Source organism: Acomys russatus, chromosome 6 (assembly GCF_903995435.1).
Source record: "Acomys russatus chromosome 6, mAcoRus1.1, whole genome shotgun sequence".
In the NCBI taxonomy this organism is placed as follows: domain Eukaryota; kingdom Metazoa; phylum Chordata; class Mammalia; order Rodentia; family Muridae; genus Acomys; species Acomys russatus.
The window spans coordinates 12422583-12447489 of record NC_067142.1 but is presented as its reverse complement, the minus strand read 5'-3'; positions in this window follow the sequence as shown (position 1 = coordinate 12447489).

Genomic DNA, 24907 nt, shown 5'->3' with positions numbered 1-24907 from the left:
TTAAATCTTTTTACTTTTTATGCTCTTTTGTCTCACTCCAAGCAAACATCTCAGAGATACTTGTACCCTGTTGCTTTTCTCCGCTCAGCTCCAGTACTTACCTCCTTATCTTTCTTGGACCTTTAGCCATAGCTGAGTCATCTGCTTCCTCTCCTAATTATTCCTCCCTTGGCTAATATGAGGTCCAGGCCTATTCTCTCCCTGCTCATCTATTGGCTCAAAGCTGCTTTACTGACATACCAGTGGGACAATTGCATAGCAGAGTTTTACACAACATTTAGACAGGAAATCAGAATTAAAAAAAAATAACATTAGGCCTATACCTGTATTCAATTCCCAAACTTACAGGGTGATTCCAGCCATCTACATGTTAATACCAGTTTCAGGGGTTCTATCTCTGACTTCTGTATATATCTGACATGCATGTTGTGTGCATATATATGTGAAGGTAAATGACTTATAGACATAAAATGAAATAAATAAAAAAAACTTAAAATCAATTAAAACAGAAACAGGAACCAGGGCTGTATAAATGGCTTAGTTGACAAGTGACCTCTTTATATAAATGAGAGAAGGAGACAGACTAATTTCTGGATTATCAGTAAGACCCAAGTCAATGAGAGACTCTGCTTCAAAAAAATAAAGTGGATACCACCTGAGTCACAACGTGACATCTGAGGTTGACCTCTAGCCCCCACCTCCATACATATATATGCACATCACACACACATATATTCACATATATATGTATATGTATATATAAAGAGAGATTTGTATGTATATGGACATGAGCACAGAAACAAAAAGAAATATACAATAATAGAGAACTATTCAAGGACTCCTTTGTTTTTGTTTTCATTGTGTTTCATGAAGTCTGTTCCTTTTAATTCTACTTTTTCCAGGCATGGATTTGTAAATGAAATAAACTTACCTGCTTTGGAAAAGGCATATGTTTCAGAAATAAAGCACCCATCACTTAAAAGCACCTACTTTGTTCCAGGGTCAGTTTGAAAATTTTCATCAAGATAAGCAAACAGATGACCACATAATTAGCTATATTTTTATTCCAACATTGCAGATAAGAAAACTGAAGTATGATATAAGAACTTCTTCAAGAAGTGTGGCTCTGTAGTCTATGCTGTCATTCACATTTTTTATTGTTGTTTGCAGGCCCCAAATCATTGCTTCTCTTTAAGGCCAGGACTCAGGAGGCAACAAAGCTCACCATTTTCAGCTATCTGGAGGTCTGTATGACAGAACTTCTTTTATAAGAGCAGTTTTCTGATAAAGTTTGAGTGCTTCTGGGACATGATCTCAGGTGGTATTTGAGCTTGGAGATCTCTGATGTGGAAATTTATACCATGGTCAAATAGAAACCCACTTACTGAATTAGGATAAGGAAAGAGTAAAAACTGTAAAGTTGCAAGAAGGAGACCAGTTTTTATACATGAAGACTGCAGTTCCTCACTAGAACACCTTCTAGTGAGTCTTAGTTTATAAGTAACTGCTCTCATTGTTTTCTCTTTGAAAGTTGCAGTTGACATTAGGTAATAGTAAGAGTGACTTTTTAAGAAGATTTGCCTTTACATACATATACTACCTACAATTTGGGTCATTATTTTTTCCTGAGCTTTTTTTCACTGATAAATAAAGATAATTGTGCCATTTTCAGAGTTGTTTTTAGAATGAAAAAGAAAAAATCTCTACTTAGTTCTTTAAATAAAGTCACTTCTAGCACTCTCTATTAATCTATACTAATACTACAGCCACCAACATTTCATTACCATAAGCACTGTTGTTGTCAGTATTAGAACCATCTCTGCTACAATCCTTACCTCCATTAGCAGAACAATCAAGATAGTCAATGTGAGTATTACTGCTACTTCAATTACTTCCACCATCACCACCATTACCATCAATACCACCACAATTACCATCGATACCCAAAACTACTTCATTATCACTTGTCTTATTGCTGAAACAAAATATATTACAAAGGACACTTAAGGAAAGAAGGTTTTATTATTCTGGCTCATGGTTTCTGGATACCTGAGCTAAGAGAAAACTGTCTTGACTCACTTATGTTTGGCATAATGAGAGAACATTGACCTTTGATAAAGAGGGTACATTTGTAATGATACATATCTAATGACTTAACAATGATGACTCAAGTTCGATGACAACATTATTACTCTGCATCCTGTATTTTGAATTCTATGAAAAATAATGTAACCATAAAAAATACTCCCCCTTCCAAAAAAAGTGTTTAAAAAGTAGCTCTCTTGCCTGCAAAATACACTCAGTCTTAAACTGTCCCCTGAGTTGGTCTGTTTGTCACTTTGCCTATCTTTGTCCATTGACACTTCAAAAAACCCTGTTCCCAAGGAGAAGGAGAAGGCATGATGACAACTTAATAAGATAGTAGGTTCAATTGCATATATTGTCAGAAAACAATGATGAATGCTACTGCTCAAATCACTTTTCTTTCTTTCTTTCTTTCTTTTTTTTCCTTTGGTATTTTGTTCACTGTTCCAGTCCATAGAATGGAATTACGCATGTATAGGTGCCACAGACCATCTCAGTCGGGTATAAATCCTTGGGAACAGGGTTTATTCAAGTGTCATTGGACAAAGATAGGCAAAGTGGGGGGGATTCCAAGATGGTGCCGACCATTAAGCCACGTATCTGATCTACTCCGTGGAGACCAAAGACATAGGAGGAGCTACAGATTGCTGGACTTTGAGAACTGTAGGTGAGTGGGGCCCCAAAGGCCGCAGACCAAACAGGGTCCTACCCCACTGGGTCAGGCAACATCCGGGAGGTGCTAAACACACTCCCCAAACTCTGAGACGGAATCCACATGCAAACTGCAGCCTGTATATAAAGCACAGACTCGCTGTTTGGGGAGGGGTTTTTCCAGAGTCCCCAGCCAAAGAAATCTCAGCGAAGAGGGTGAATCTGCCCTAGGATTCCTCCTTCCGCACCACACAAAACTGCAGAGGTCACCCGCCCAGGCCGACTAAAAACACAGGCTGCGGGACCCAACAGAGACAGTTATAGTGGGACTGCAGCTCGCTGGCCATCTGGGAACAAACTTAACACCAATCACAGCGGACTGAGCCTGCAAAACAGCGGCAGTGAGAAATCACCTTGAGCTGCTTCCACAGACCCATCGGGAGACGTGGGTCTTGCCCAGAGCTATAGCTGAACTTATTTGCCCTGCGGGAAGACCTGGATTGGCGGGCTTCTGCCAGAGCTCTGCAACCTTTTTGTCCCTACCCAGCCGCAAGGCACTGGTCCTATGCTCTGCTCCCCACTCCCTGCTCCCGGCACATGAGCGCCCAGCTGGAGATCCTGGCCTGAGCAAGGCAGGCTCTCTCTCATTATCGGGAGACAAGAAGTGGATGGGTCATGCCTGTAGTGTCTAATTGCCGTCCCAAAGTGTGAGGGGGCCCACATACACTGGCAGAAAGATTTGGGTCCTCGAGCAGCCGCCAGAGCTCTGCAGAGCCAGTCTTACTAACTGCCCAGCTGCAAGCTGCAAGGCCCTGGCACTGAGCTCCCTGCTCCCCGAAAGAGAGAGAGAGAGAGAGAGAGAGAGAGAGAGAGAGAGAGAGAGAGAGAGAGAGAGAGAGAGACCAGCTGAGCTGGCCCTGCGCTCCCTGTGAGCCCAGTGGGAGATCCTGGCCTGAGCAAGGCAGGCACTCTCACATTATCGGGAGACTAGACGTGGATGGGTCATGTTTGCAGTGTCTAATTGCTGACCCAAAGTGTGAGGGGGACCCACATACTCCAGCGGAAAGACTTGGGTCCACAAGTGCCGCCAGAGCCCTGCAGAGCCAGTCTTACTAACTGCCCAACCCCAAGGCCCTGGCACAGAGCTCCCTGTTCCCTGAATGTGAGTGTCCAGTGGAGATCCTGGCCGAGCAAGGCAGACACTCTCACTTTATTGGGAGTCGAAAAGAGGGTCTTGCTTGCAGTGCCTAATTGCTGACCAAGAGCGACCTTGGTCCCTCTAGGCATATAGTACTGGGAAGAGGTTGGACAACTGCTACAGGGTATAGAGGCAGAGCTAAAAGACAGTTACACCACCAGAAGACCTGATCTACCTGGGGTCTTGACTGCAATTCCACAGGAAGGACAGACAGCTGAGATCAACCTACGCAGCCAGAACGTTTGTGTGCGGACCTTAGTCTAGGTCCCAAGACTGCTGATCTGAATTACAGCAGTAAAGTCCAAACAGATATCTACTTTGGCTGGCTCGGCCTGGAACCCAAGGGGCAGATGAAAACCACCAGCAGTGAAACCAGATCACCTACCTGTTCCACAAAAAATACCCCCTGATCCTCACAGACAAGAGCACCTAACCTATAATCAGTCATCAATTAACCACTCTCAACCAGCGAAGGTCACTACAAAATACCTTCCAACACCAGAGCCATCAAAATGACAAGACGGGAGCGTAAGAATCCTATCAAAAACCAAAACAGTTTGACCTCTCCGGATTCCAACATTCCCAATGAAAACAACCTAGAGAACCTAACAGCAATGGATAGGCAAGAAAATGACCTCAAGTCCTTAGTAAAGAAGATGATAATGGAAGAAACAAATAAAATCTGTAATCAAATGCAGGAGGAGGCAAATAAGAGGGCTGAAGAGTTGAAAGAGACATATAAAGAGGCACTTGAAGAATTTCAGAAAAATATAAATAACCAGACGATGGAAATCATTAAAACAGTCCAAGACATGAAGATAAAAATGGAAGCTATGATGCAGGAACACACAGACGAAAAACGTGATCAAGAGGCTGCAAAGAGGAAAGCAAGCATCTCAGAGGTGGCCTTATCTAACAGATTGCAAGAAATGGAAGAACGGTTATCAGGACTTGAAGATACAATCGCAGAACTGGAAACAACCATTCAGGGAAATGCTAAATCTGAAAAGTTCCTGACACAGAGCATTCAACAATTAAAAGACCACATGAAAAGACAAAATTTGCGAATAATAGGGATACAGGAGAAACCGGACAGCCGACCCCACAGCCCAGAACACACCTTTAATCAAATAATGGAGGAGAATTTTCCCAATTTGAAGAAAGAGATGCGTATGAGCATACAAGCGGCCTACAGAACGCCAAATAGAATAGACCTGAAAAGAAAATCTTCCCGCCACATAATAATAACAACACAAAATATACAGAACAAGGAAAGAATATTGAAAGCGGCAAGAGAAAAAGGCCGAGTAACATACGAAGGCAAACCTATCAGAATTACTCCTGATTTCTCAGCAGAGATCATGAAAGCTAGAAGGGCCTGGACAGAGGTGCTGCAAACCCTAAGAGAACACAGATACCAGGCAAGACTACTATATCCAGCAAAATTATCAATAACCATTGACGGAGAAGACAAGTTATTTCATGACAAAGACAAATTCAAACAGTACCTAGCCACAAATCCAGCTTTACAGAAGCTATTAAAAGGAAAACTCCATCCCAACTGGTCAAACTACAACCAAAACTACATAGGAAATATGTAAAAATACCATTGCAAAATCACAACCTCACAAAATCTCAACTGTTACAAATACCAAAAATGAAGGGAATTGCCAATCACTGGTCATTAATATCTCTCGACGTCAATGGTCTCAACTCTCCAATAAAAAGACACAGACTAACGAAATGGATGCATAAACATGACCCAACATTCTTCTGCATTCAAGAAACACACCTCAACCACAAGGACAGACATTGCCTCAGAGTAAAAGGTTGGGGAAAAATATTCCAAGCAAATGGTCACAAGAAGCAAGCTGGGGTAGTCATTCTAATATCTAATAAAATAGACTTTCAAACAAAATTAATCAAACAAGATGAGGATGGTCACTTCATACTCGTCAAAGGTAAAGTCAACCAAGAAGACATCACAATTTTGAACATCTATGCTCCGAATACAAGGGCTCCCACATTTGTAAAAGAGTTATTAACAAAGCTTGCCCCACTCATTGATACACACACAATAATAGTGGAAGACTTCAACACCCCTCTTTCACTCAAGGATAGGTCTTTGAATCAAAAAATAAGCCAAGAAATAACCTGGTCAACCAATGTCATGAAACAAATGGATCTACCAGATATCTACAGAACTTTCTACCCAAATGCAAAGGAGTATACCTTTTTCTCAGCACCCCATGGAACGTTCTCTAAAATTGATCACATAGTTGGTCATGAAGCAAACCTCAATAGATACAAGAAGATTGAAATAATACCTTGTATCTGATCAGATCACCATGGTCTAAGGCTGGACTTCAACAACAACAGAAATAGCAAAAAGCATACTAACACATGGAAACTAAACAACTTTCTACTTAATGACACATGGGTCACAGAAGAAATAAGGGAAGAAATAAAAGACTTCCTGAAATTCAATGAAAATGATGGAACAACATACTCAAATTTGTGGGACACATTGAAAGCAGTGCTAAGAAGAAAATTCATATCACTAAGCACCTTCAAAAAGAAAAAGGAATCATCCCACATAAACAACCTAACAACACATCTGGAAGCTCTAGAAAAAAAAAGAAGCAGAAACACCCAAGAGGAGTAGACACCTAGAAATAATCAAACTCAGGGCTGAAATCAATAAATTAGAAACAAAGAGAACAATCCAAAGAATCAACAAAACGAAGAGTTGGTTCTTTGAAAAAATTAACAAGATAGACAAACCGTTAGCCAATCTAACTAAAAGACAGAGAAACACTATCCAAATTAACAAAATCAGAAATGAAAAGGGAGACATAACAACAGACACTGAAGAAATACAAAGAATCATAAGAACCTACTTTAAAGGCATTTATGCCAAAAAATTCGAAAATTTAACGGAAATGGAAAATTTTTCGACCAATTCCATTTGCCGAAATTGAACCAAGTCCAGATAAACAAACTAAATAGCCCTATTTCACTTATAGAAATAGAAGCAACCATTGATAGTCTCCCAACCAAAAAAAGCCCAGGGCAAGATGGTTTCAGTGCAGAATTCTACCAGACCTTCAAAGAGGAGCTAATACCGATACTATTCAAGCTATTCTAAAAGATAGAAATGGACGGAATATTACCAAATTCCTTCTATGAGGCCACAGTCACATTGATACCTAAACCTCAGAAAGACCCAACAAAAAAAGAGAATTTCAGACCAATTTCTCTTATGAACATTGATGCAAAAATACTCAACAAAATTCTCGCAAAGTGAATACAACAGCATATCAAAGACATCATCCACCATGACCAGGTAGGCTTCATTCCAGGCATGCAGGGATGGTTTAACATACGGAAATCCATCAATGTAATCCACCATATAAACAAACTGAAAGAGAAAAATGACATGATCATCTCTTTAGATGCAGAAAAAGCATTTGACAAAATCCAACATACATTTATGTTCAAAGTTTTGGAGAGATCGGGAATACAAGGCACTTATCTAAACATAATAAAGGCCATATACAGCAAACCAACAGCCAACATTAAATTAAATGGAGAGATACTCAAGGAAATTCCTCTAAAATCGGGAACCAGACAAGGCTGCCCTTTGTCCCCTTATCTCTTCAATATAGTTCTTGAAGTTTTAGCCAGAGCAATAAGACAGCAAAAGGAGATCAAGGGGATCCAAATGGGAAAGGAAGAAGTCAAATTATCCTTATTTGCAGATGATATGATAGTGTATATAAGTGACCCGCAAAATTCCACCAGAGAACTCCTACAGTTGATAAACACCTTCAGCAAATTGGCAGGATACAAAATAAACTCAAAAAAGTCAGTAGCTTTTCTGTATACAAATGACAAACAGGCAGAGGAAGAAATTAGGAAAACTACTCCATTCACAATAGCCACAAACAATATAAAATATCTAGGAGTAACTCTAACCAAGCAAGTGAAGGACTTATTCGAAAAAAACTTCAAACCTCTGAAGAAAGAGATTGAAGAAGACATGAGAAGATTGAGGGATTTACCTTGTTCGTGGATCAGGAGAATCAACATAGTAAAAATGGCCATCGTACCAAAAGCAATTTACAGATTCAACGCAATCCCTATCAAAATACCTACAAAATACTTTGAAGATATTGAAAGATCAATTCTCTAATTCATATGGAGAAATAAAAAACCCAGAATAGCAAAAACAATCCTTTACAACAAAAGATCCTCTGGAGGAATCTCCATACCTGATCTCAAAGTGTACTACAGAGCAACAGTAATTAAATAGCATGGTACTGGCAAAGCAATAGACTGGTGGATCAATGGAATTGAATCGAAGACCCAGAGATGAATCCATACACATTTGCTCACTTGATTTTTGACAAAGAAGCCAAATCTATTCAATGGAAAAAGGATAACATCTTCAAGAAATGGTGCTGGTCTAACTGGATGTCTACATGTAGAAAAATGCAATTAGACCCTTATTTGTCACCATGAACAAAACTCAAGTCTAAGTGGATTAAAGACCTCAACTTAAAACCAGAGACATTAATTCAGTTAGAGGAAAAAGTGGGGAAGAGCCTGGGAGACATAGGCACAGGTAACAACTTCCTGAACAGTACACCAACAGCCCAGGCCTTAATATCAACAATTATTAAATGGGACCTCATGAGGCTGAGAAGCTTCTGTAAGGCAGTTGACAGTGTCAAGAGAACAAAGCGACAGCCTACAGAATGGGAAAAGATCTTCACCAACCCTTCATCTGACAAAGGTTTAATATCCAAAATATATAAAGAACTCAAGAAATTAAACACCACAAAACCAAACAACCCAATTGCGAAATGGGGCTTGGAACTTAACAGAGAATTCTCAACGGAGGAGTATCAAATGGCCGAGAAACACTTAAAGAAATGCTCGTCCTCGTTAGTCATCAGAGAAATGCAAATCAAAACGACACTGAGATTCCATTTTACACCCATCAAAATGGCTAAGATCAAAAACTCAAATGATATCACATGTTGGTGAGGATTTGGAGAGAGAGGAACACTCCTTCATTGCTGGTAGGAATGCAAACTAGTACAACCACTTTGGAAAGCTATCTGGCGCTTTCTCAGAAAAATGGGAATAGGGCTTCCTCAAGACCCAGCTATCCCACTCCTTGGAATATACCCAGAAAATGCCCTACCACACAACAGGGACATATGCTCAACCATGTTCATAGCTGCTCTATACATAATAGCCAGAACATGGAAACAGCCTAAGTGTCCCTCAGTAGAAGAATGGACTAAGAAACTGTGGTATATTTACACGATGGAATACTACTCAGCTATTAAAAACGAGGAATTCCCGAAATTTGTGGACAAATGGATTGATCTAGAAATTATCATAATGAGTGAGTTCACCCAGAAACAAAAAGAGACAAACGGTATATACTCACTTATATCAAAACACTAGTCCAAGGGATACGTACCATGAAAATCTTTACTTACCAAGAAAGTGGGTCAGAGGAGAGGATATCCGATTGAGACTTTAGGCAAGAGTAGCATGGAAGAAAGAGGAAATAGTAGGACCCACAGGGTCCTGGAAACCTACAAGAAGAACTTTATGACAGGCAGATCTGGATCCTGGGGTCCTCCTCAAACTAAGGCACCAGCCAAAGAGAATATAGGCAGTAAGCTTCGAACCCCTACCAAGACCTAGCCGACGAACATGATACTCTCCACCGTTGAGTGGAGAGTGTGATCTGACTCTCACACGAACTCTGGTGCCCCTTTTCTGGCCATGTCCCCCAAATGGGGAGACCTGGTGGCACTCAGAGGAAGGATTGCTAGTTACCAAGAAGAGACTTGATATTCTGAGAGCATATATAGGGGGAGGAGGTCTCCCTCGGTCATGGACATAGGGGAGGGGAGAAGGGGAGAAATGGGAGGGAGGGAAGAATGGGAGGAAACAGGGGAAGGGCTAACAATCGAGATGTAATATGAATAAATTAATAAAAAAAAGATTAAAAAAAAAGATAGGCAAAGTGACAAACAGACCAACTCAGGGGACAGTTTAAGACTGAGTGTATTTTGCAGGCAAGAGAGCTACTTTTTAAACACTTTTTTTTTTTTGGAAGGGGGAGTATTTTTTATGGTTACATTATTTTTCATAGAATTCAAAATACAGGATGCAGAGTAATAATGTTGTCATCGAACTTGAGTCATCATTGTTAAGTCATTAGATATGTATCATCATGCATGTACCCTCTTTATCAAAGGTCAATGTTCTCTTATTATGCCAAACATAAGTGAGTCAAGACAGTTTTCTCTTAGCTATTCTTGACACTATCTGGAGCTTTCTTAAGTGCTTTATTTGTAAGTTATAATATAAATTATTAACTAGTGATTAATTCTTAGCTATGTTTTTATTAATATGTGGAACTTAACTTGGTGGTAAAATTGTCTTAATGACCCTTGCCTGCAGTACCAATTTAGGGCATCTCCTAGCAGCGTAGTTACATTTGAAAAGTTCTGATATGAAAGAAAAACAAAGGCAAAATGTTCCAAAACAAATGAGTAAGAAAAAAGGAGTAGGGCTTCAATCAGTTACTCCTGGCAGGAACATCAGACCCATTCTAGGAGGCGCTCCCTGGGCATAGATTTTTGCTTAGGGTTCTGCAGTATCATTGCTCATGCAGACTTCACTGAAGAGGTGATGACATATAGGTTTTATTCTTACCTTAATTGCCCAATCTAGATAAACCCTAATATCATGGTAAATGGTATTGTTCTTCTAAGGATATGGGTCTCTTCTCTGAAGGTTAGGCATGCATAGCTATCACCATATGCATAATAAGACTTAGGGAAAACCAGGGTAGAGCAAGGAAACCCAGAGCTTCAGCAGAGATCCAGACAGCCACAGATGTTTCAGGTCCCTAATACCTGTATTGTAGTATTAGGAAAAACTGAAGTGGGGAGGGCATAGAGCACATTCATTCTTAGTCTTTAGAGATTAGTACTGCTGATGGTAGTCCAGTGCTCCATGCATTTCAAAAATTTACACTCCACATTGATTGTGACATATAACTTTCTGTCAATATTCTGAAGATGTTTGCACCTACAGTATACTGATAAGGATATTAATCATTCTTTCTTGGTTGTTTGTAGCTCCTTCTGAGGTAACATTTGCAATTGATGTTGGGAATGGCCCTGTTGAACTACTAGTTCAGTCTCTACCTCCTTGGAATGACAACCAATGGCATTATATCATGGCTGAGAGAAAACTTATGGGGACCTCACTGGAGGTGGACAACCTTCCATGGAGTATGAGTGAGACTAAAGAGAAAGGCCATTTCCAACTTCAGCTAAATAGCCAGTTGTTTATTGGTAGGAGATATCATAGGTCATACTTTATGCTAAATATCTACAAGATGGTGTTGTACTCAAGTTCGATGAAAATTCCTAGTATTTTCCAATTTAAAAACAATTAAAATGTGGTTTTATTTTTTACCATAAGTTAAATTTTAGAAATTATTTTATTATAATTCTATGGTCATTGTAATAAAGTTTTTGCTACTCCTTCACATATTTAAATAGTGTCTCATACTGTTTTGATACCATTTCTCCATGTATATATTGGTTTTAGACAACTATAGGATTTTATGTTGTAGGCTTAAATATTCCAATCCATCACTCTTCTTAGTGATCCTTTATTCCTAATAGCATTGATAACTCTGTGATCAAATAAACCGACTAAACCAACAACTTAAATTTTCAGTAGAAAATATTGAGGAGTGTGATGGATGGTTTTATTTCTTTACCAGCACAAGCTAGAGTCATTTAAAAGAAAGACTCTCAATTGAGTAAATGCCTTTATATTCTTGGCTTCTAGGTAAGTCTGTAGAGAGTTTCCTTAAGTAGTCATCAATGTGAGATGGTTGTAGGTGTGCACCCTATTCTTCTTCCCCTACTACTCCAAAAGAGGGTTCCCCCTTCTTCAACCCATGCTGATGCATTAAGGAGCATCACGACTAAGCAAATCCTATTCTCCTGTAGCCTGGTAAGTCAACATCTGCCAGTTCTTAATAATGCCAATCTGTGCATTGTAGATTAGAAAACAATAATATGGAAAAATTAACTTACAGAGTTTTAAAAAATAAGCTTTAAAATAAAACTTCTGGCTTTAAATGAAAGTATAATAACTATAAAGCTAAGAGTGTGTGCTTTTGTGTAAATCATGAAGTTGGATGCTTAAATAGACCTGTAAACAAACTACATATTAACAATTCTACAAGTTTTTCTTCACCTTTGTGTTCTAGAAACACACACACAATATACATACACACACACATATATATATATATATATATATATATATATATATATATATATATATATATATATATATATATATATATATATCTCACCACAAGTTATGCATCTCCATTACCACTCCATGGGCTTTTTTATTCACTTCCTTATATTTGGGAAAATATAATTTTTAAATCTGAAAATATTATCAGTGAACACATACTTGATCACTCATCATATATGTATTTTCAATAGCTGTGTTTTATATATTCAGCAGAAACTAAAATCAAGTGATCTAAAGCATTCTTATCACTATAGGTCTTTCATATATTTAATAACTCTTGTAAGTAACATGATTTACTGCTAAAACTTTTAAATTTACCTTGGGTTTTAATTCCATTTAAACATCATATTTATTTCTTAGAGGAAGTTTGCTACTCAGTAAGATTTAATCTTTTGTTTTTGGCAGAATCAGTTCAAGTATTTTGTAATTTTCATAAATTATAATCCATGTGAAAATCTAATTTTTTTCAGGAAGTATTTATGCATCTTTTGGGCTGAAGCGGAAGCTAAAAGATTGGTTTTTTACATGTTCATACCTACCCAACTATCACAAGAACATAGATAAGATTAACTTTGTGCAAGTTAGAAATGAATAGAGACAGCAGTGTTTTGTGTTAAGTTTTTATCACCATGCATTTAAATCAATCATGAATGCAGTGAGCCATGCAAATATGTGGATAGGACTGCAACAGACATCTTGATTAAGTTTTAGCCAAGGTCAGTCTAAGAAACTTGCCCACTTCTGCTGTGCTTCACTCTCAAATGAATCCCACCTTAGAAACTGCTGTGCTTTACTGAGTTTATCTTGATGAAAGTGAAAGGGAAAAAACTGTTGCAGGTCATTTAGTCTGTGCTGTATGTCTGCTGTTTAGTGTTCAATGTCAAGTTTGTTTGCATCTGGCCAAAGGTGATTGAATTTCCAACATTCTTTATATAATTCATCTGACAATTGATTGAATGAGTGAATGAATTAATTAATGAATGTTCTGTTTTTTCATTTCCCTTGTTACCTGTCCAGTTGCTATGATAAATCCCCACAAATACAACAGGGAAGAAAGGGTTTACTCAGTTTGTAATTCCAAGCTTCAACGTATCACTGGAGGAAGTAGAACAACTCATAATGAATTCATCCTACACCAGGGGCAACTGAGACATGCTAACTCAAATTGCTTCTTGCTATACCACCCAACCACTGTTCTTTGCTGTCAACAAAACTGATTTCATAAACTATAAGGATAAATAAATATGTGTACGTTTCTTAGAACAGGAAACTGTCTAAAAAAGAAGCAGAAGAGAATAGATTCTCTCTGTTGACATTAACCAAATTAATTCAGTATAATAGCACAGTTCACAGGTTCGGGCTCAGAGTCTGCTGTAGTGTTGCCAGTCACCAGATCTGATCTCACTTCTGGCTCTTCCATGTAGTTTGATAGATTCTTGACGATAGCCAAGAAGCCTTTTTTTTTAAGTTGATTTCTCCATTGTGTGTGGATGAAGGGTAGCAATACCACTTTCTTTGACATTGTCAATTTAAAAACTTTGCTGGAATGTATAGTATAACATAAGCATATTTGAAATGTCTATAATTATAAGTAATAGAATTTGATGCAAGCATCTTGTAGATCAAGATTAAGACTTTAAAGAAACACTGTAATTTACCAAAAAAGCTATGTTTTCTATAGTTTTAACTCTATTGTAAAATGTTTTATGAACAATATCTTTAGTTGTTCTAACTGTTTTGAAATTTTCCCTGGGATATGTCAGCACCACTCTGTTCATCCTAAATAGAGCAAAAACTACAAACCAAAAAGCCTATCCCACTCAAGTCTACCTTCCTGAGTCAGAGGTTCACTGGTTCCTTATATTACTAAAGCTGAGGTATGCTCACAGCAACATGGATGCCTCAGGAGCTGCTGCACTGACAGATCATTATGGATTGGAGTACAACTCACAAAACTGACATCTCTCAAGGTCCCTGAACCACTTAGAAGCATCTTCGTGCTGGGCTTAAGCATATCCTTTCTGAAAAAATTGATATTACTTATATAATAGTTGGGAGGGGCTTGTGAATAATGCCAATTTTGTTTATATCACCAGTCTTCATAATCCACTCCTGGAAGGAATGTTATAATTTGAAGGAAAAAAGACTATTCAACAACTGTACATAAGTCAAGATACAAAAAAGCAATACGGAAAATGAGTTAGAATGACAGAAATAGGTATGTGCAGAGACAGCGAACTAACTCAATGTGTAGTCAGGAAAGACACCACATAAAAGCAGGCTCACTGTCATATGATTTATCAATGGAAGATATACTTGGCTTTTGCAAGCATTTCTTTCCTTTTAAAAATTGGCAGCTTGGGATGGAAAATTTGGCTCATCAGACATAGGTACTTGCTTCCAAGCCTGGCAACCTGAGTTCAATTCATAAAACCCACACTGTAGAAGATGAAAACTGACTTTTACAACTTGTTTTCTACCAGTATGAATACCTGTTTCTCTCTGAGTGTATGTACATGTATCTATGCACACACGTTTCTGTTGTCCCTGTCACTATAAAAGTATGTATGCAAACCATGTATATGTTGTCTCTGTGTGCATGTATATGAATACGGGTGCATGTCTTTCTATTGTCTCTCTGAACATGTGCATGTATGTGTGCATGTGTGCTCTGTTGTCTCTGTGTATACATACTCGTGTATGTATAGATGTACGCTTAGGTATGATCTAAGTGTGTGTGTTTCTGTATGTATAGATGTACGCTTAGGTATGATCTAGGTGTATGTGTTTCTGTATGTATAGATGTACGCTTAGGTATGATCTAAGTGTGTGTGTTTCTGTATGTATAGATGTACGCTTAGGTATGATCTAGGTGTGTGTGTTTCTCTATGTATAGATGTACGCTTAGGTATGATCTAAGTGTGTGTGTTTCTCTATGTATAGATGTACGCTTAGGTATGATCTAGGTGTGTGTGTTTCTGTATGTATAGATGTACGCTTAGGTATGATCTAAGTGTGTGTGTTTGTGTATGTATAGATGTACGCTTAGGTATGATCTAGGTGTGTGTGTTTCTGTATGTATAGATGTACGCTTAGGTATGATCTAAGTGTGTGTGTTTGTGTATGTACACTGATATGCACATATGACTATGTTTTAGGAATGGTACATAGACTCTTAAAATTACCCAACACTTGGTCCAGTCTGGGACATTGCTTAAAATAAAATTAGTATTTCCATAGAGCTTTTCCTCCTTTGTAAAAATAAAACACAGCAATGGTAAATTCCCAATGGAATTTACTGTACAAGGTACTTCACAATGCCTCATGACACCTTCCTCTGGCAGCCTCTGGAATGGGCATGAGCTTCTTGTCTGGGAAAAGTGCTCTATGTTTTGGAAGTCTCTACACTGAGCAGTGCATCATTACCAAAGAAATTCCCCCAGCCATCCTTTCTCCATTTACAATCTTGTTGATTAAGCATACACAAGAGTGTGTGTGGTAGATCTTGTATTTGCCACCTCTGTTAGGAGAAAAATGACACTAGCAAGATAAATGAACATTTATTCAAATCCATGAAGGGGAGTGCCTACAAAGTAAGAGAAACAGAAGCAAGTGTTAGACTCCATAAATCCTCTCCTCTTTGTTGCACATAACCTCCAGAAAAGAAATGATGAGCCTTCTTTTGTCATGGGCTTATATGCACCATTGATTTATCTTGTGGTTAAAGGAGACTTACACAATGAAATTGAAACAGACAAGACAGTGCAATTGAGGTTTGGCCTCTTAGCCAGCATTATTCCCAGAATTGGAAACAACCTCAAGTTTTGTCACTACTTCATAGTATGAGACCAGCCTTATGCCACAGAAATGTTCATTTTTATTCTTTGTACTCAAGCACTGTACTTCACATGTATGTTAGTGTTCTGGTACCCTGGTGTCCTAGTTAATTTTCTATTGCTATAATAAGACACTGTGATAAAAAAATGCTCAATTGGTGCTCAATGTTACAAATAGCTAGAATACATGACTATCATTATATGGAACATGGCAATTGCAAGTCAAGCATGGTGCTGTAGCAAGAGCAGAGAGCTTATATCTTAATATATAAGCATGAGACAGAGAGAGCTAGCTAGTGAGTCTCAAGTGACACACCTTCTCCAAAAAGGTCATATTCCCTAATTCTTTCAAAAGACTTCCAGCAATTGTGTAGAGAGTGTGAAAATATGAGCTTAAGGAGGCTGTGCTCATGCAAACAACCACACCTGGGATATATTAAGAAAGGTATATTTTTAACTATCATGCCATTTCTAACCATCTCCACTACTCATTATTTTTTCTTGTCACCCATTACCCTATTGTCCCTTCTACTTACAGGTACCCCTCCTCTCCTGTGTATGTGTTTGTGTGTGTTCATATTTGCTGCCTTTGTACATATTTGTGTATTGCATGCACAGCACAGCATGTGTAGATCTGAGAATAACCCTCATATACTTTCCCCAATTTGTTTAAGACAATGTTTCTCATTTGCCTGGCTTCCTGACTAGTAGGCTTCCAGAGATTTACTTGACTGTAGCTCAATGTTACATGATTGGGATTGTGGGCATGTACAACCTATCAAAGGTTTTTCTTAGTTTCTGAGGATCAAACTCAGGTTCTCATATTAGCAAGACAAGAACTTTACTGATTGATTCATCTCCCCAACCCCAATTTACAACTTCATTTTCTTCTTGACATGTTTCCTGTCTAAGAAAGTAAATTTGATATGCACATTCTATCTACCTGTATAAGCACATATGCAATTATAGTTACTTTCTAGAATATTAATTTTCAATATCCAGTTCTGTTATTCTTTAATAAAACTTCCCATATTTAAGTGACCCCCAAACCTTAAAAAATATTTTCATTGCTATATCATAAGTGTATTTTTGCTACTGTTATGGGTTGTAATGTAAATATCTGTGTTTTCTGATGCTGATGGTCTTAGGTTACCTCATTGAAAGGCTGGTTCACCCCCCTTGGGGTCATGACCCAAGGCTGAGCATTGTTGTTCTATAATAAAATAAATAGAGTTATAGAATAATTTGTTAAATAGGAATGAGTCTCAGTTTAGAGAGCTGATAAAGACAGAAAATAAATGATTTGTAGTTTCTGCTCTAGTATTTTCTCTTGCTCTTCCTTTTCCACTTCCTTTTCTTTTCCCCTAGTCCATTTGTTAGAACTCAAGGATCTGTAAGCACTCTCCACGCATCTATATTATGACCTTGAGCTCAAGGGAAGGGCACTAATTGCCTCTTTTTTTTTCCTTTTTTTTTATTAATTTATTCTTGTTACATCTCAATGGTTATCCCATCCCTTGTATCCTCCCATTCCTCCCCCCCCCCATTTTCCCATTATTCCCCTCCCCTATGACTGTTCCTGAGGGGGATTACGTCCCCCTATATATTCTCATAGGGTATCAAGTCTCTTCTTGGCTACTTGCTGTCCTTCCTCTGAGTGCCACCAGGTCTCCCCCTCCAGGGGACATGGTCAAATGTAAGGCACCAGAGTACGTGAGAAAGTCGTATCACACTCTCCACTCAACTGTGGAGAATATTCTGACCATTGGCTGGATCTGGGAAGGGGTTTAAAGTTTACCTCCTGTATTGTCCTTGGCTGGTGCCTTAGTTTGAGCGGGACCCCTGGGCCCAAATCTGCCTATCATATTGTTCTACTTGTAGATTTCTAGGACCCTCTGTATCTTTTTATTTTGCTGTTCTCCCATGCGTCTCTCATTTAGAGTCCCAATAGGATGCCTTCCCCTCTGTCCCAGTTTCCTGGTAAGTGAAGGCTTTCGTGGGACATGCCCCTTGGGCTAGTATGCAGATATAAGTGAGTATATACCATTTGATTCTTTCTGCTTCTGGGTTAACTCACTCATTATGATCATTTCTAGCTCAATCCATTTATCCACAAATTTCGGGAATTCCTTGTTTTTAATAGCTGAGTAGTATTCCATAGTGTATATGTACCACAGTTTCTTTATCCACTCTTCTACTGAGGGACACTTAGGCTGTTTCCATGTTGGGCCTTGACCTCTTCTGAGATCTCATAGAATTCTCAGAAGCTCATGCATACAGGCTAATGGGCTGTGTTTGTGCTTTCCATCTTATCATCTCTTAGTACACTTACTTTTTAATATCAAGAAAGATATATGTTTTCTATGTGAATAAAACAATGGGAAGGTTTAAATCTGCTCAAACTTGATGAATGATTAAAGCCTCTTCTGATCACTTCCAGAGATTTTTCTTAGGTAAAAGTAAAATTTCAGCCCAAGTATGAATGTGAATAGAGAAATCAGAAGTCTTTTTTTTCCAATAACATATAGTATTTTCTTTTCTTTTTCTTCTCATAAATACCATTTTTATTAATGAATTCACTTTATATGCTGATTGTTGTCCCCTTACCTGTTGCCTCCCAGTTCCATCATCCCTTCTTTATACCCTATCCTTTCTTAATCACCCATCTACCCTCCCTTGGTACTCAGAAATAGGAGTCCTCCTTCTTTAACATCTGACCTCAAACTATCAAGTATCATCTGTACTGCCAGTGCCCTCTTCCTCTGTGACCTGGCAAGGCTACCCTGACAGAGTGAAGTGATCAACAAGAGGACACCAGAGTCCATGTCACAAGTAGTCTCTACTCACCATATTACTAGACTAACAAGGAGACTGCGCTAACTATCTACTATATCTGAGCAGAAGGTCCTAAACATGCATGTTTTATGATTAGTGAATCAGTCTCTTTAGCACCATCCTCCATCTGGATTTGTTAGGTCCACTGGACTCCTTCTGGAGCTCATGTCCCTTAAAGATCATTCTATCCCTAAACTTTTCCATAAGACTCCTTGCCCTGTGCTCTACCCTGAAGTTGGCTGTGAGTCTCAGCATATTCTTGGATCAACTGGTGAATGGAGTCTCTCAAAGTACCTTTATGATAGAATCAGTCTTGTTCCTTCTCGTCAAATGCTTTGAATGTCTATTCTATTTGCCCTTCTGAATGAGAATTAATCATTCTTCCTAGGGATTTTCTTGTCCTTTAGCTTCTTTAGGTCTATGTAATATAGTGTATTTGTTCTGCATCACATGGCCAATATCTACTTATAAGTGAATATATACCAAGTGTGTAATTCTGGGTCTGGGTTCCTTCACTCAGAATGATCATTTCTAGTTCCATCTATTACGCTGCAAATTTCAAGGTTTTATTGTTTTTAGGAGCCTAGTAGTATTGCTTTGTGCAAATATACCACAGTTTCTTTATCCATCCTTCAGTTGAGGACATCTAGGTTGTTTCCAGATTCTGATTTATGAATAAACCTGCTATGAACATGGTTGAGCAAATGACATTGTTTTATGTTTTATAGTGGATCCCCTTTCAAGTATATACCCAGGAGTGGAATAGGTGCATTTTGAGGTAGCACTATTCTTGATTTCTGAGAAAGTGCCAGATTGATTTCCAAAGTAGTTGTCCAAGTTACACTCCTTCCTGCAATTGAGGAATGTTTCTCTTTCTCCACATCCTTGCCAGCATGTGCTGTGACTTGAGTTTTTTATCTTAGGTGTAAGGTGTATGATAGGTGTAAGAAGGAATCTTAGAGCCATTTGATTTGAATTGCCACAATGAAAAGAGACATTGATAATTTTTAAAGTGTTTCTCAAACATTTGATATCCTTTTGTTGAGAAATCTGTTAAGTTCTGTAACTAATTTTTAAATTGGATTTGGTGGTGTTTAATTTCTTGAGGTCTTATATACTTTTGATATTAGCACTTGGTCAGTTGTATGCTTGGTGAATATCTGTTGCCAGTCTGTAGACTACTGTTTTATTCTGTTGACAGTTTGCTTTGCCTTATAGAATCATCTCAGTTTCATGAGGTCTCATTTATTAATTGTTAATCTTAGAGCTTGAGGTGTTGGTGTGCTGTTCAGGAAATTGTCTCTGATGTCAGTCAGCTGAGGACATTTCTCCACTTTTTCTTTTGACAAACTTAATTCGTCTGCTTTTATGTGGAGATCTTTACTCTACTTGAACTTTACTTTGTGCAGGGAAATAAATAAGGTCTTATTTATAGTTTTCTACAAGGAGGCATCCAGTTAGACCAACAGCATTTGTTGAAGATGCTATACTTTTTTTCTTGTACTGTTATAACTTCTTTGTCAAAAATCAAGTGTCCATAGGTATGTATGTTTATTTCTGTTCTACCTGTCTATGCCGGTACCATGCAGTTTTAAAAGCTATTGCTTTATACTACATCTTGAGATGAGAGATGGAGATATCTCCAGAACAAATTTTATTGTATAGGATAGTCTTGACTATTTTTGTTTACTGTTGTTGTTGTTGTGTGTGTGTTTCATTTATGAATTTGAGAATTGGTCTTTCAAGGTCTGTAAAGAATTCTGTTGACATTTTGATGGGAGTTGCATTAAGTCTCTATGTTGCTTTTGGTAAGATGGCCATTTTTACTGTGTTAATCCTACTGGTGCATGAACATTGGAGATCTTTCCATCTTCTGATATCTTCTTCAGTATCTTTCTTCAGAGATTTAAGATTTTTCAACCAAGACCTTTACTTTCTTGGATACAGTTATAGCAATTACTTTATCCTTTTTGTGGCTATTGAGAAGTGTGTAATTTTCTTAATTTCTTTCTCAACCTATTTCTCTTTGGTAAAAAAGTGGGTTATTGATTTTTTTTTTTTTGAGTTGGTTTTGTATTCAGTCACTTTTAATGAAGTGTTTATCAGCCGTAGGCATTCCTTGTTAGAATTTTTGGGTCACTTATGTATGCTGTCGTATCTTCTGTGAATAGTGGAAATTTAACTTCTTCCTTTTTGATTTTTATCCCTTGAGCTTCTTTAGTTGTCTTATTGATCTAGCTAAGACAGCAAGCAATACGGAGATACAGAGAGAGTGGACTGCCTTGTCTTTTCCCTTATTTCAGTGGAATTTATTAACATTTCTTTTTCTTTAGTTTAATGTTGCCTACAAGCTTGCTATATATTGCCTTTACCATGTTAAGGTATGTGCCTCTAATCAAAAATCTCTCCAAGACATTAAAAATGAATGGGGGCTGGAGAGATGGCTCAGTGGTTAAGAGCACTGCCTGCTCTTACAAAGGACCTGGGTTCAATTTCCAGCACCCACATGGCAGCTCATAATTGTCTGTAACTCCAAGATCTGACCCCTCCACACCAATGTACATAAATTAAAATTAAATAAAATATTTTAAAAATTGAATGAGCATTGGATTTTATCAAATGTTTTTCAGAATCTAAGGAGATGATCATATGCTTACTTTTTCTTTCACTATTGTTCTATGGTCGATTATTTTGATGATTTCAGTATACTAATTCATCTGTGTATGCCTGAGACTAATATGACTTGGTCATAGAAATCGATATATTTATGTATTCTTGAATTCAGTATTTTATAGAGTATTTTTATCAGTGTTCACATGAGAACTTGGTCTGAAATTCTCCTTCTTTTTTGGGTCTTTGTGTGGCTTCTGTATTAAAGTGACTGTGGCATGAAAGTATGAGTTTTATAATGTTTCTTGTGGTTCTGTTTTGTGGAATGCTATGAAGAGACTTGGTATTAGCTCTTCTGTGAAGGTCTGGTAGAATTCTGGCTCTTCACTAATTTTGGTTGGGAAACTTTTGATGACTGCTTCTATTTCCATAGGAGATATAGGAGTATTTAATTTGTTTGCCTGATCTTGATTCAATTTTGGCAAATGGTACCAACCAAAGAATTGTCTATTTGATTTAGATTTTAAAATTTATTGAATATTGATTTTTGAAGTCAATGATTCTTTGGATTTCATCAGTGTCTGTTGCTATCATTCCCTTTTCATTTCTGATTTTGTTGATTTATGTACTCTCCCTCTGCCTTTTATTTAGATTGCTAAAGGATTATTCTTTCTTGTTATTTTTCTCAACATAACAGTTTATGTTTTCCTTGATTCATTGAGTTGTTCTTTTTGTTTCTAATTTATTGATTACAGCCCTGAGTTTCATAATTTCCAGAAGTCTACTCCTCTTGGGTGTGTCTTTTTTTTTTTTTTTTTAGGTCTTTCCATCATGATCTTAAATTGCTGGTGTGGGATTTCTCCGATTTCTTTATGAAAGCAATTAGTAGTATGCACTTTTCTCTTAGTACTCCTTTCATTGTATTACATAAGTTTGAGTACATTTTGGATTCATTTTCATTACAGTCTAGGAAGCTTTATTTCCTTTTTTTTTATTTTGTCACTGACCCAGAGGTTTTTGAGTAGAGAGTTGTTCAGTTTCCATATATTTGTAAACTTTCTGTTATTTCTATTGTTGTTGAGTTCCAATGTTAATCCATTGTGGCCTGTTGAAATTTACTTTCTGAACAAGAACATGGTCAATTTTGGAGAAGGTTCCATGAGGTGCTCAGAAAAAGGTATATTCTTTTGTGTTTGGGGGAAATGCTTTGTAGCTCTCTGGTAAGTCTATTTGATTCATGACATCTGTTAGTGTCCTTATTTCTCCATTTACTTTCTGTCCCCATGATCTCCCTATTTGTGAGAGTGGGGTGTTAAAGTCATCCACTATTGATGTGGGAGTTTGGTGTGGGTTTTAAGCTTTAGTAATGTTTCATTTACAAATGTGGGTGCTTCTACATTTGGGGCATAGATGGTCAGCATTGAGACATCCTCTTGGTTTAGTTCCTCTCTTGAGTATGAAGTATCTTCCCCCATCTCTTTTGATTAGTTTTCATTGAAAGTTTTCTTTGTTAAATATGAGAACTACTACTCTAGCTTGTTTCTTGGGTCTATATGATTGGAAAAGCTTTTTCCAGACCTGTACTCTGAGATAATATCCATCATTATTGCTCAGATGTGTTTATTGTGTGCAGCAGAATAATGGATATTGTAGTCACATCAATTCTGTTAACCTCTGTCTTTTCATTCTGGAATTGAGGTCATTGGTGTTGAGATTTATTAATGACCAGTGGTTGTTAGTTCCTCTTTTATTTTTTGTTTAGTTTAGTTTTTGTTTTGTTTTGTTTTTAATGTTGTTGGTGGTAGAGAGTCTGAGTGTGGTTCCTTTGTTTTGATTTTGCTGATGTGTGGTCACATATTTTCTGAGTTTTCTGGGTATAGTTAGTCTCCTTGGTACAGAGTTTTCTTTCAAGTATATTGAAAGAAAGTTTGAGGCTAGGTACTGTTTAAGCTTGGTTTTCTTGTGGAATATCTTTTTTCCCCCATATATGGTGATTGAAGGTTTTGCTGGGTATAGTAGTCTGAGTAGATATTTTTGGTATTTTAGTGTCTGACATCCATCCAGGTCTTTCTGCCTTTCATTGTTTTTGTTGAGAAGTCAGATATAATTCTGACAGGTTTGCTTTTATATATGACTTGGCCTTTTTCTCCTGCATCTTTTAATATTCCTTCTTTGTTCTTTACATTTAAATATTTGATTATTGTGTGGAGGGAGGATTTTCTTTTTTGGAACAATCTAGTTTGAGTTTTGTAGGCTTCTTGTATGTTTATGGACATTTCCTTCTTTAGATTGCAAAACTTTTTCTATGATTATGTTGAAAATGTTTTCTGTGCCATGGAGCTTGGCATCTTCTATTCTTTTATTCCTAATATTCTTATGTTTAGTCTTTTTATAGTGTCCTTGGTTTCTTGGATATTTTGTGTCAGGAATGATTTAGTTTTGACATTTTCTCTGATTGATGTATCATTAAGTTGAACTGTATCTTTCACACTTGAGATTCTCTTTTTTGTCTCTTATATTTTGTTTGTGTTGATTGCATCTGCATTTCCTGTTCTCTTCCCTAGGATTTCCAACTCCTACACTTCATCTGATTGTGTTTTCTTTTTTTTTTTTTTAAAGAGAGTTCAAATATTTTATTAAGAAGAAATGACAAGTATATATGCTGAAATCATCATATAATACAGCTCACAAGAAAAAAAAGAAAGAGTCAATGGTAGATGAGTGCTTAAATAAACTTCAGAGTTAGTACATTGGACTGCACGGTTGCCAACTGACTGATGAGCCTTCCTTTAAACTCTCAACCTACTCAATTTCTACTCTAAAAGATAAATATGTTTTTTTTTCATTTTCACATTTATGTGAATGTTAACAGCTTACTTTCCTAACATCTCAAAGGTATTAGAACCATGTAAAAAGGCTCACAAAGCAATCAGTGACTAATAATGCAGTTTTCACTTAATGGAAGACGTGAGTTCTATGGAATCTAATTGTTTTTCTTGAATCCTATGGACATGTGTAAAACGTGGTATTTTGGTGCTTCCTATCTGACAGTTCCTCTTTATCCCAGAGTGAAGAGTAACCTCTTTGTTATAGTTGTTGGGGAAATAGCCATGTGGTATTGATGACTTTACTGATCTAGGTGTTCTGGCTGTCCATCTTCAGTTGGTCTGATTGTGTTTTCTTTGCTGCCTCTAATTCTCTTTTTATGTGTTGAATAATTCATTATTCATTTATTTTATTTCTTTCTCCCATTTGATTGTGTTTTCCTGTAATTCTTTATTGGATGTATTCAATTCCTTCATTTGTATGC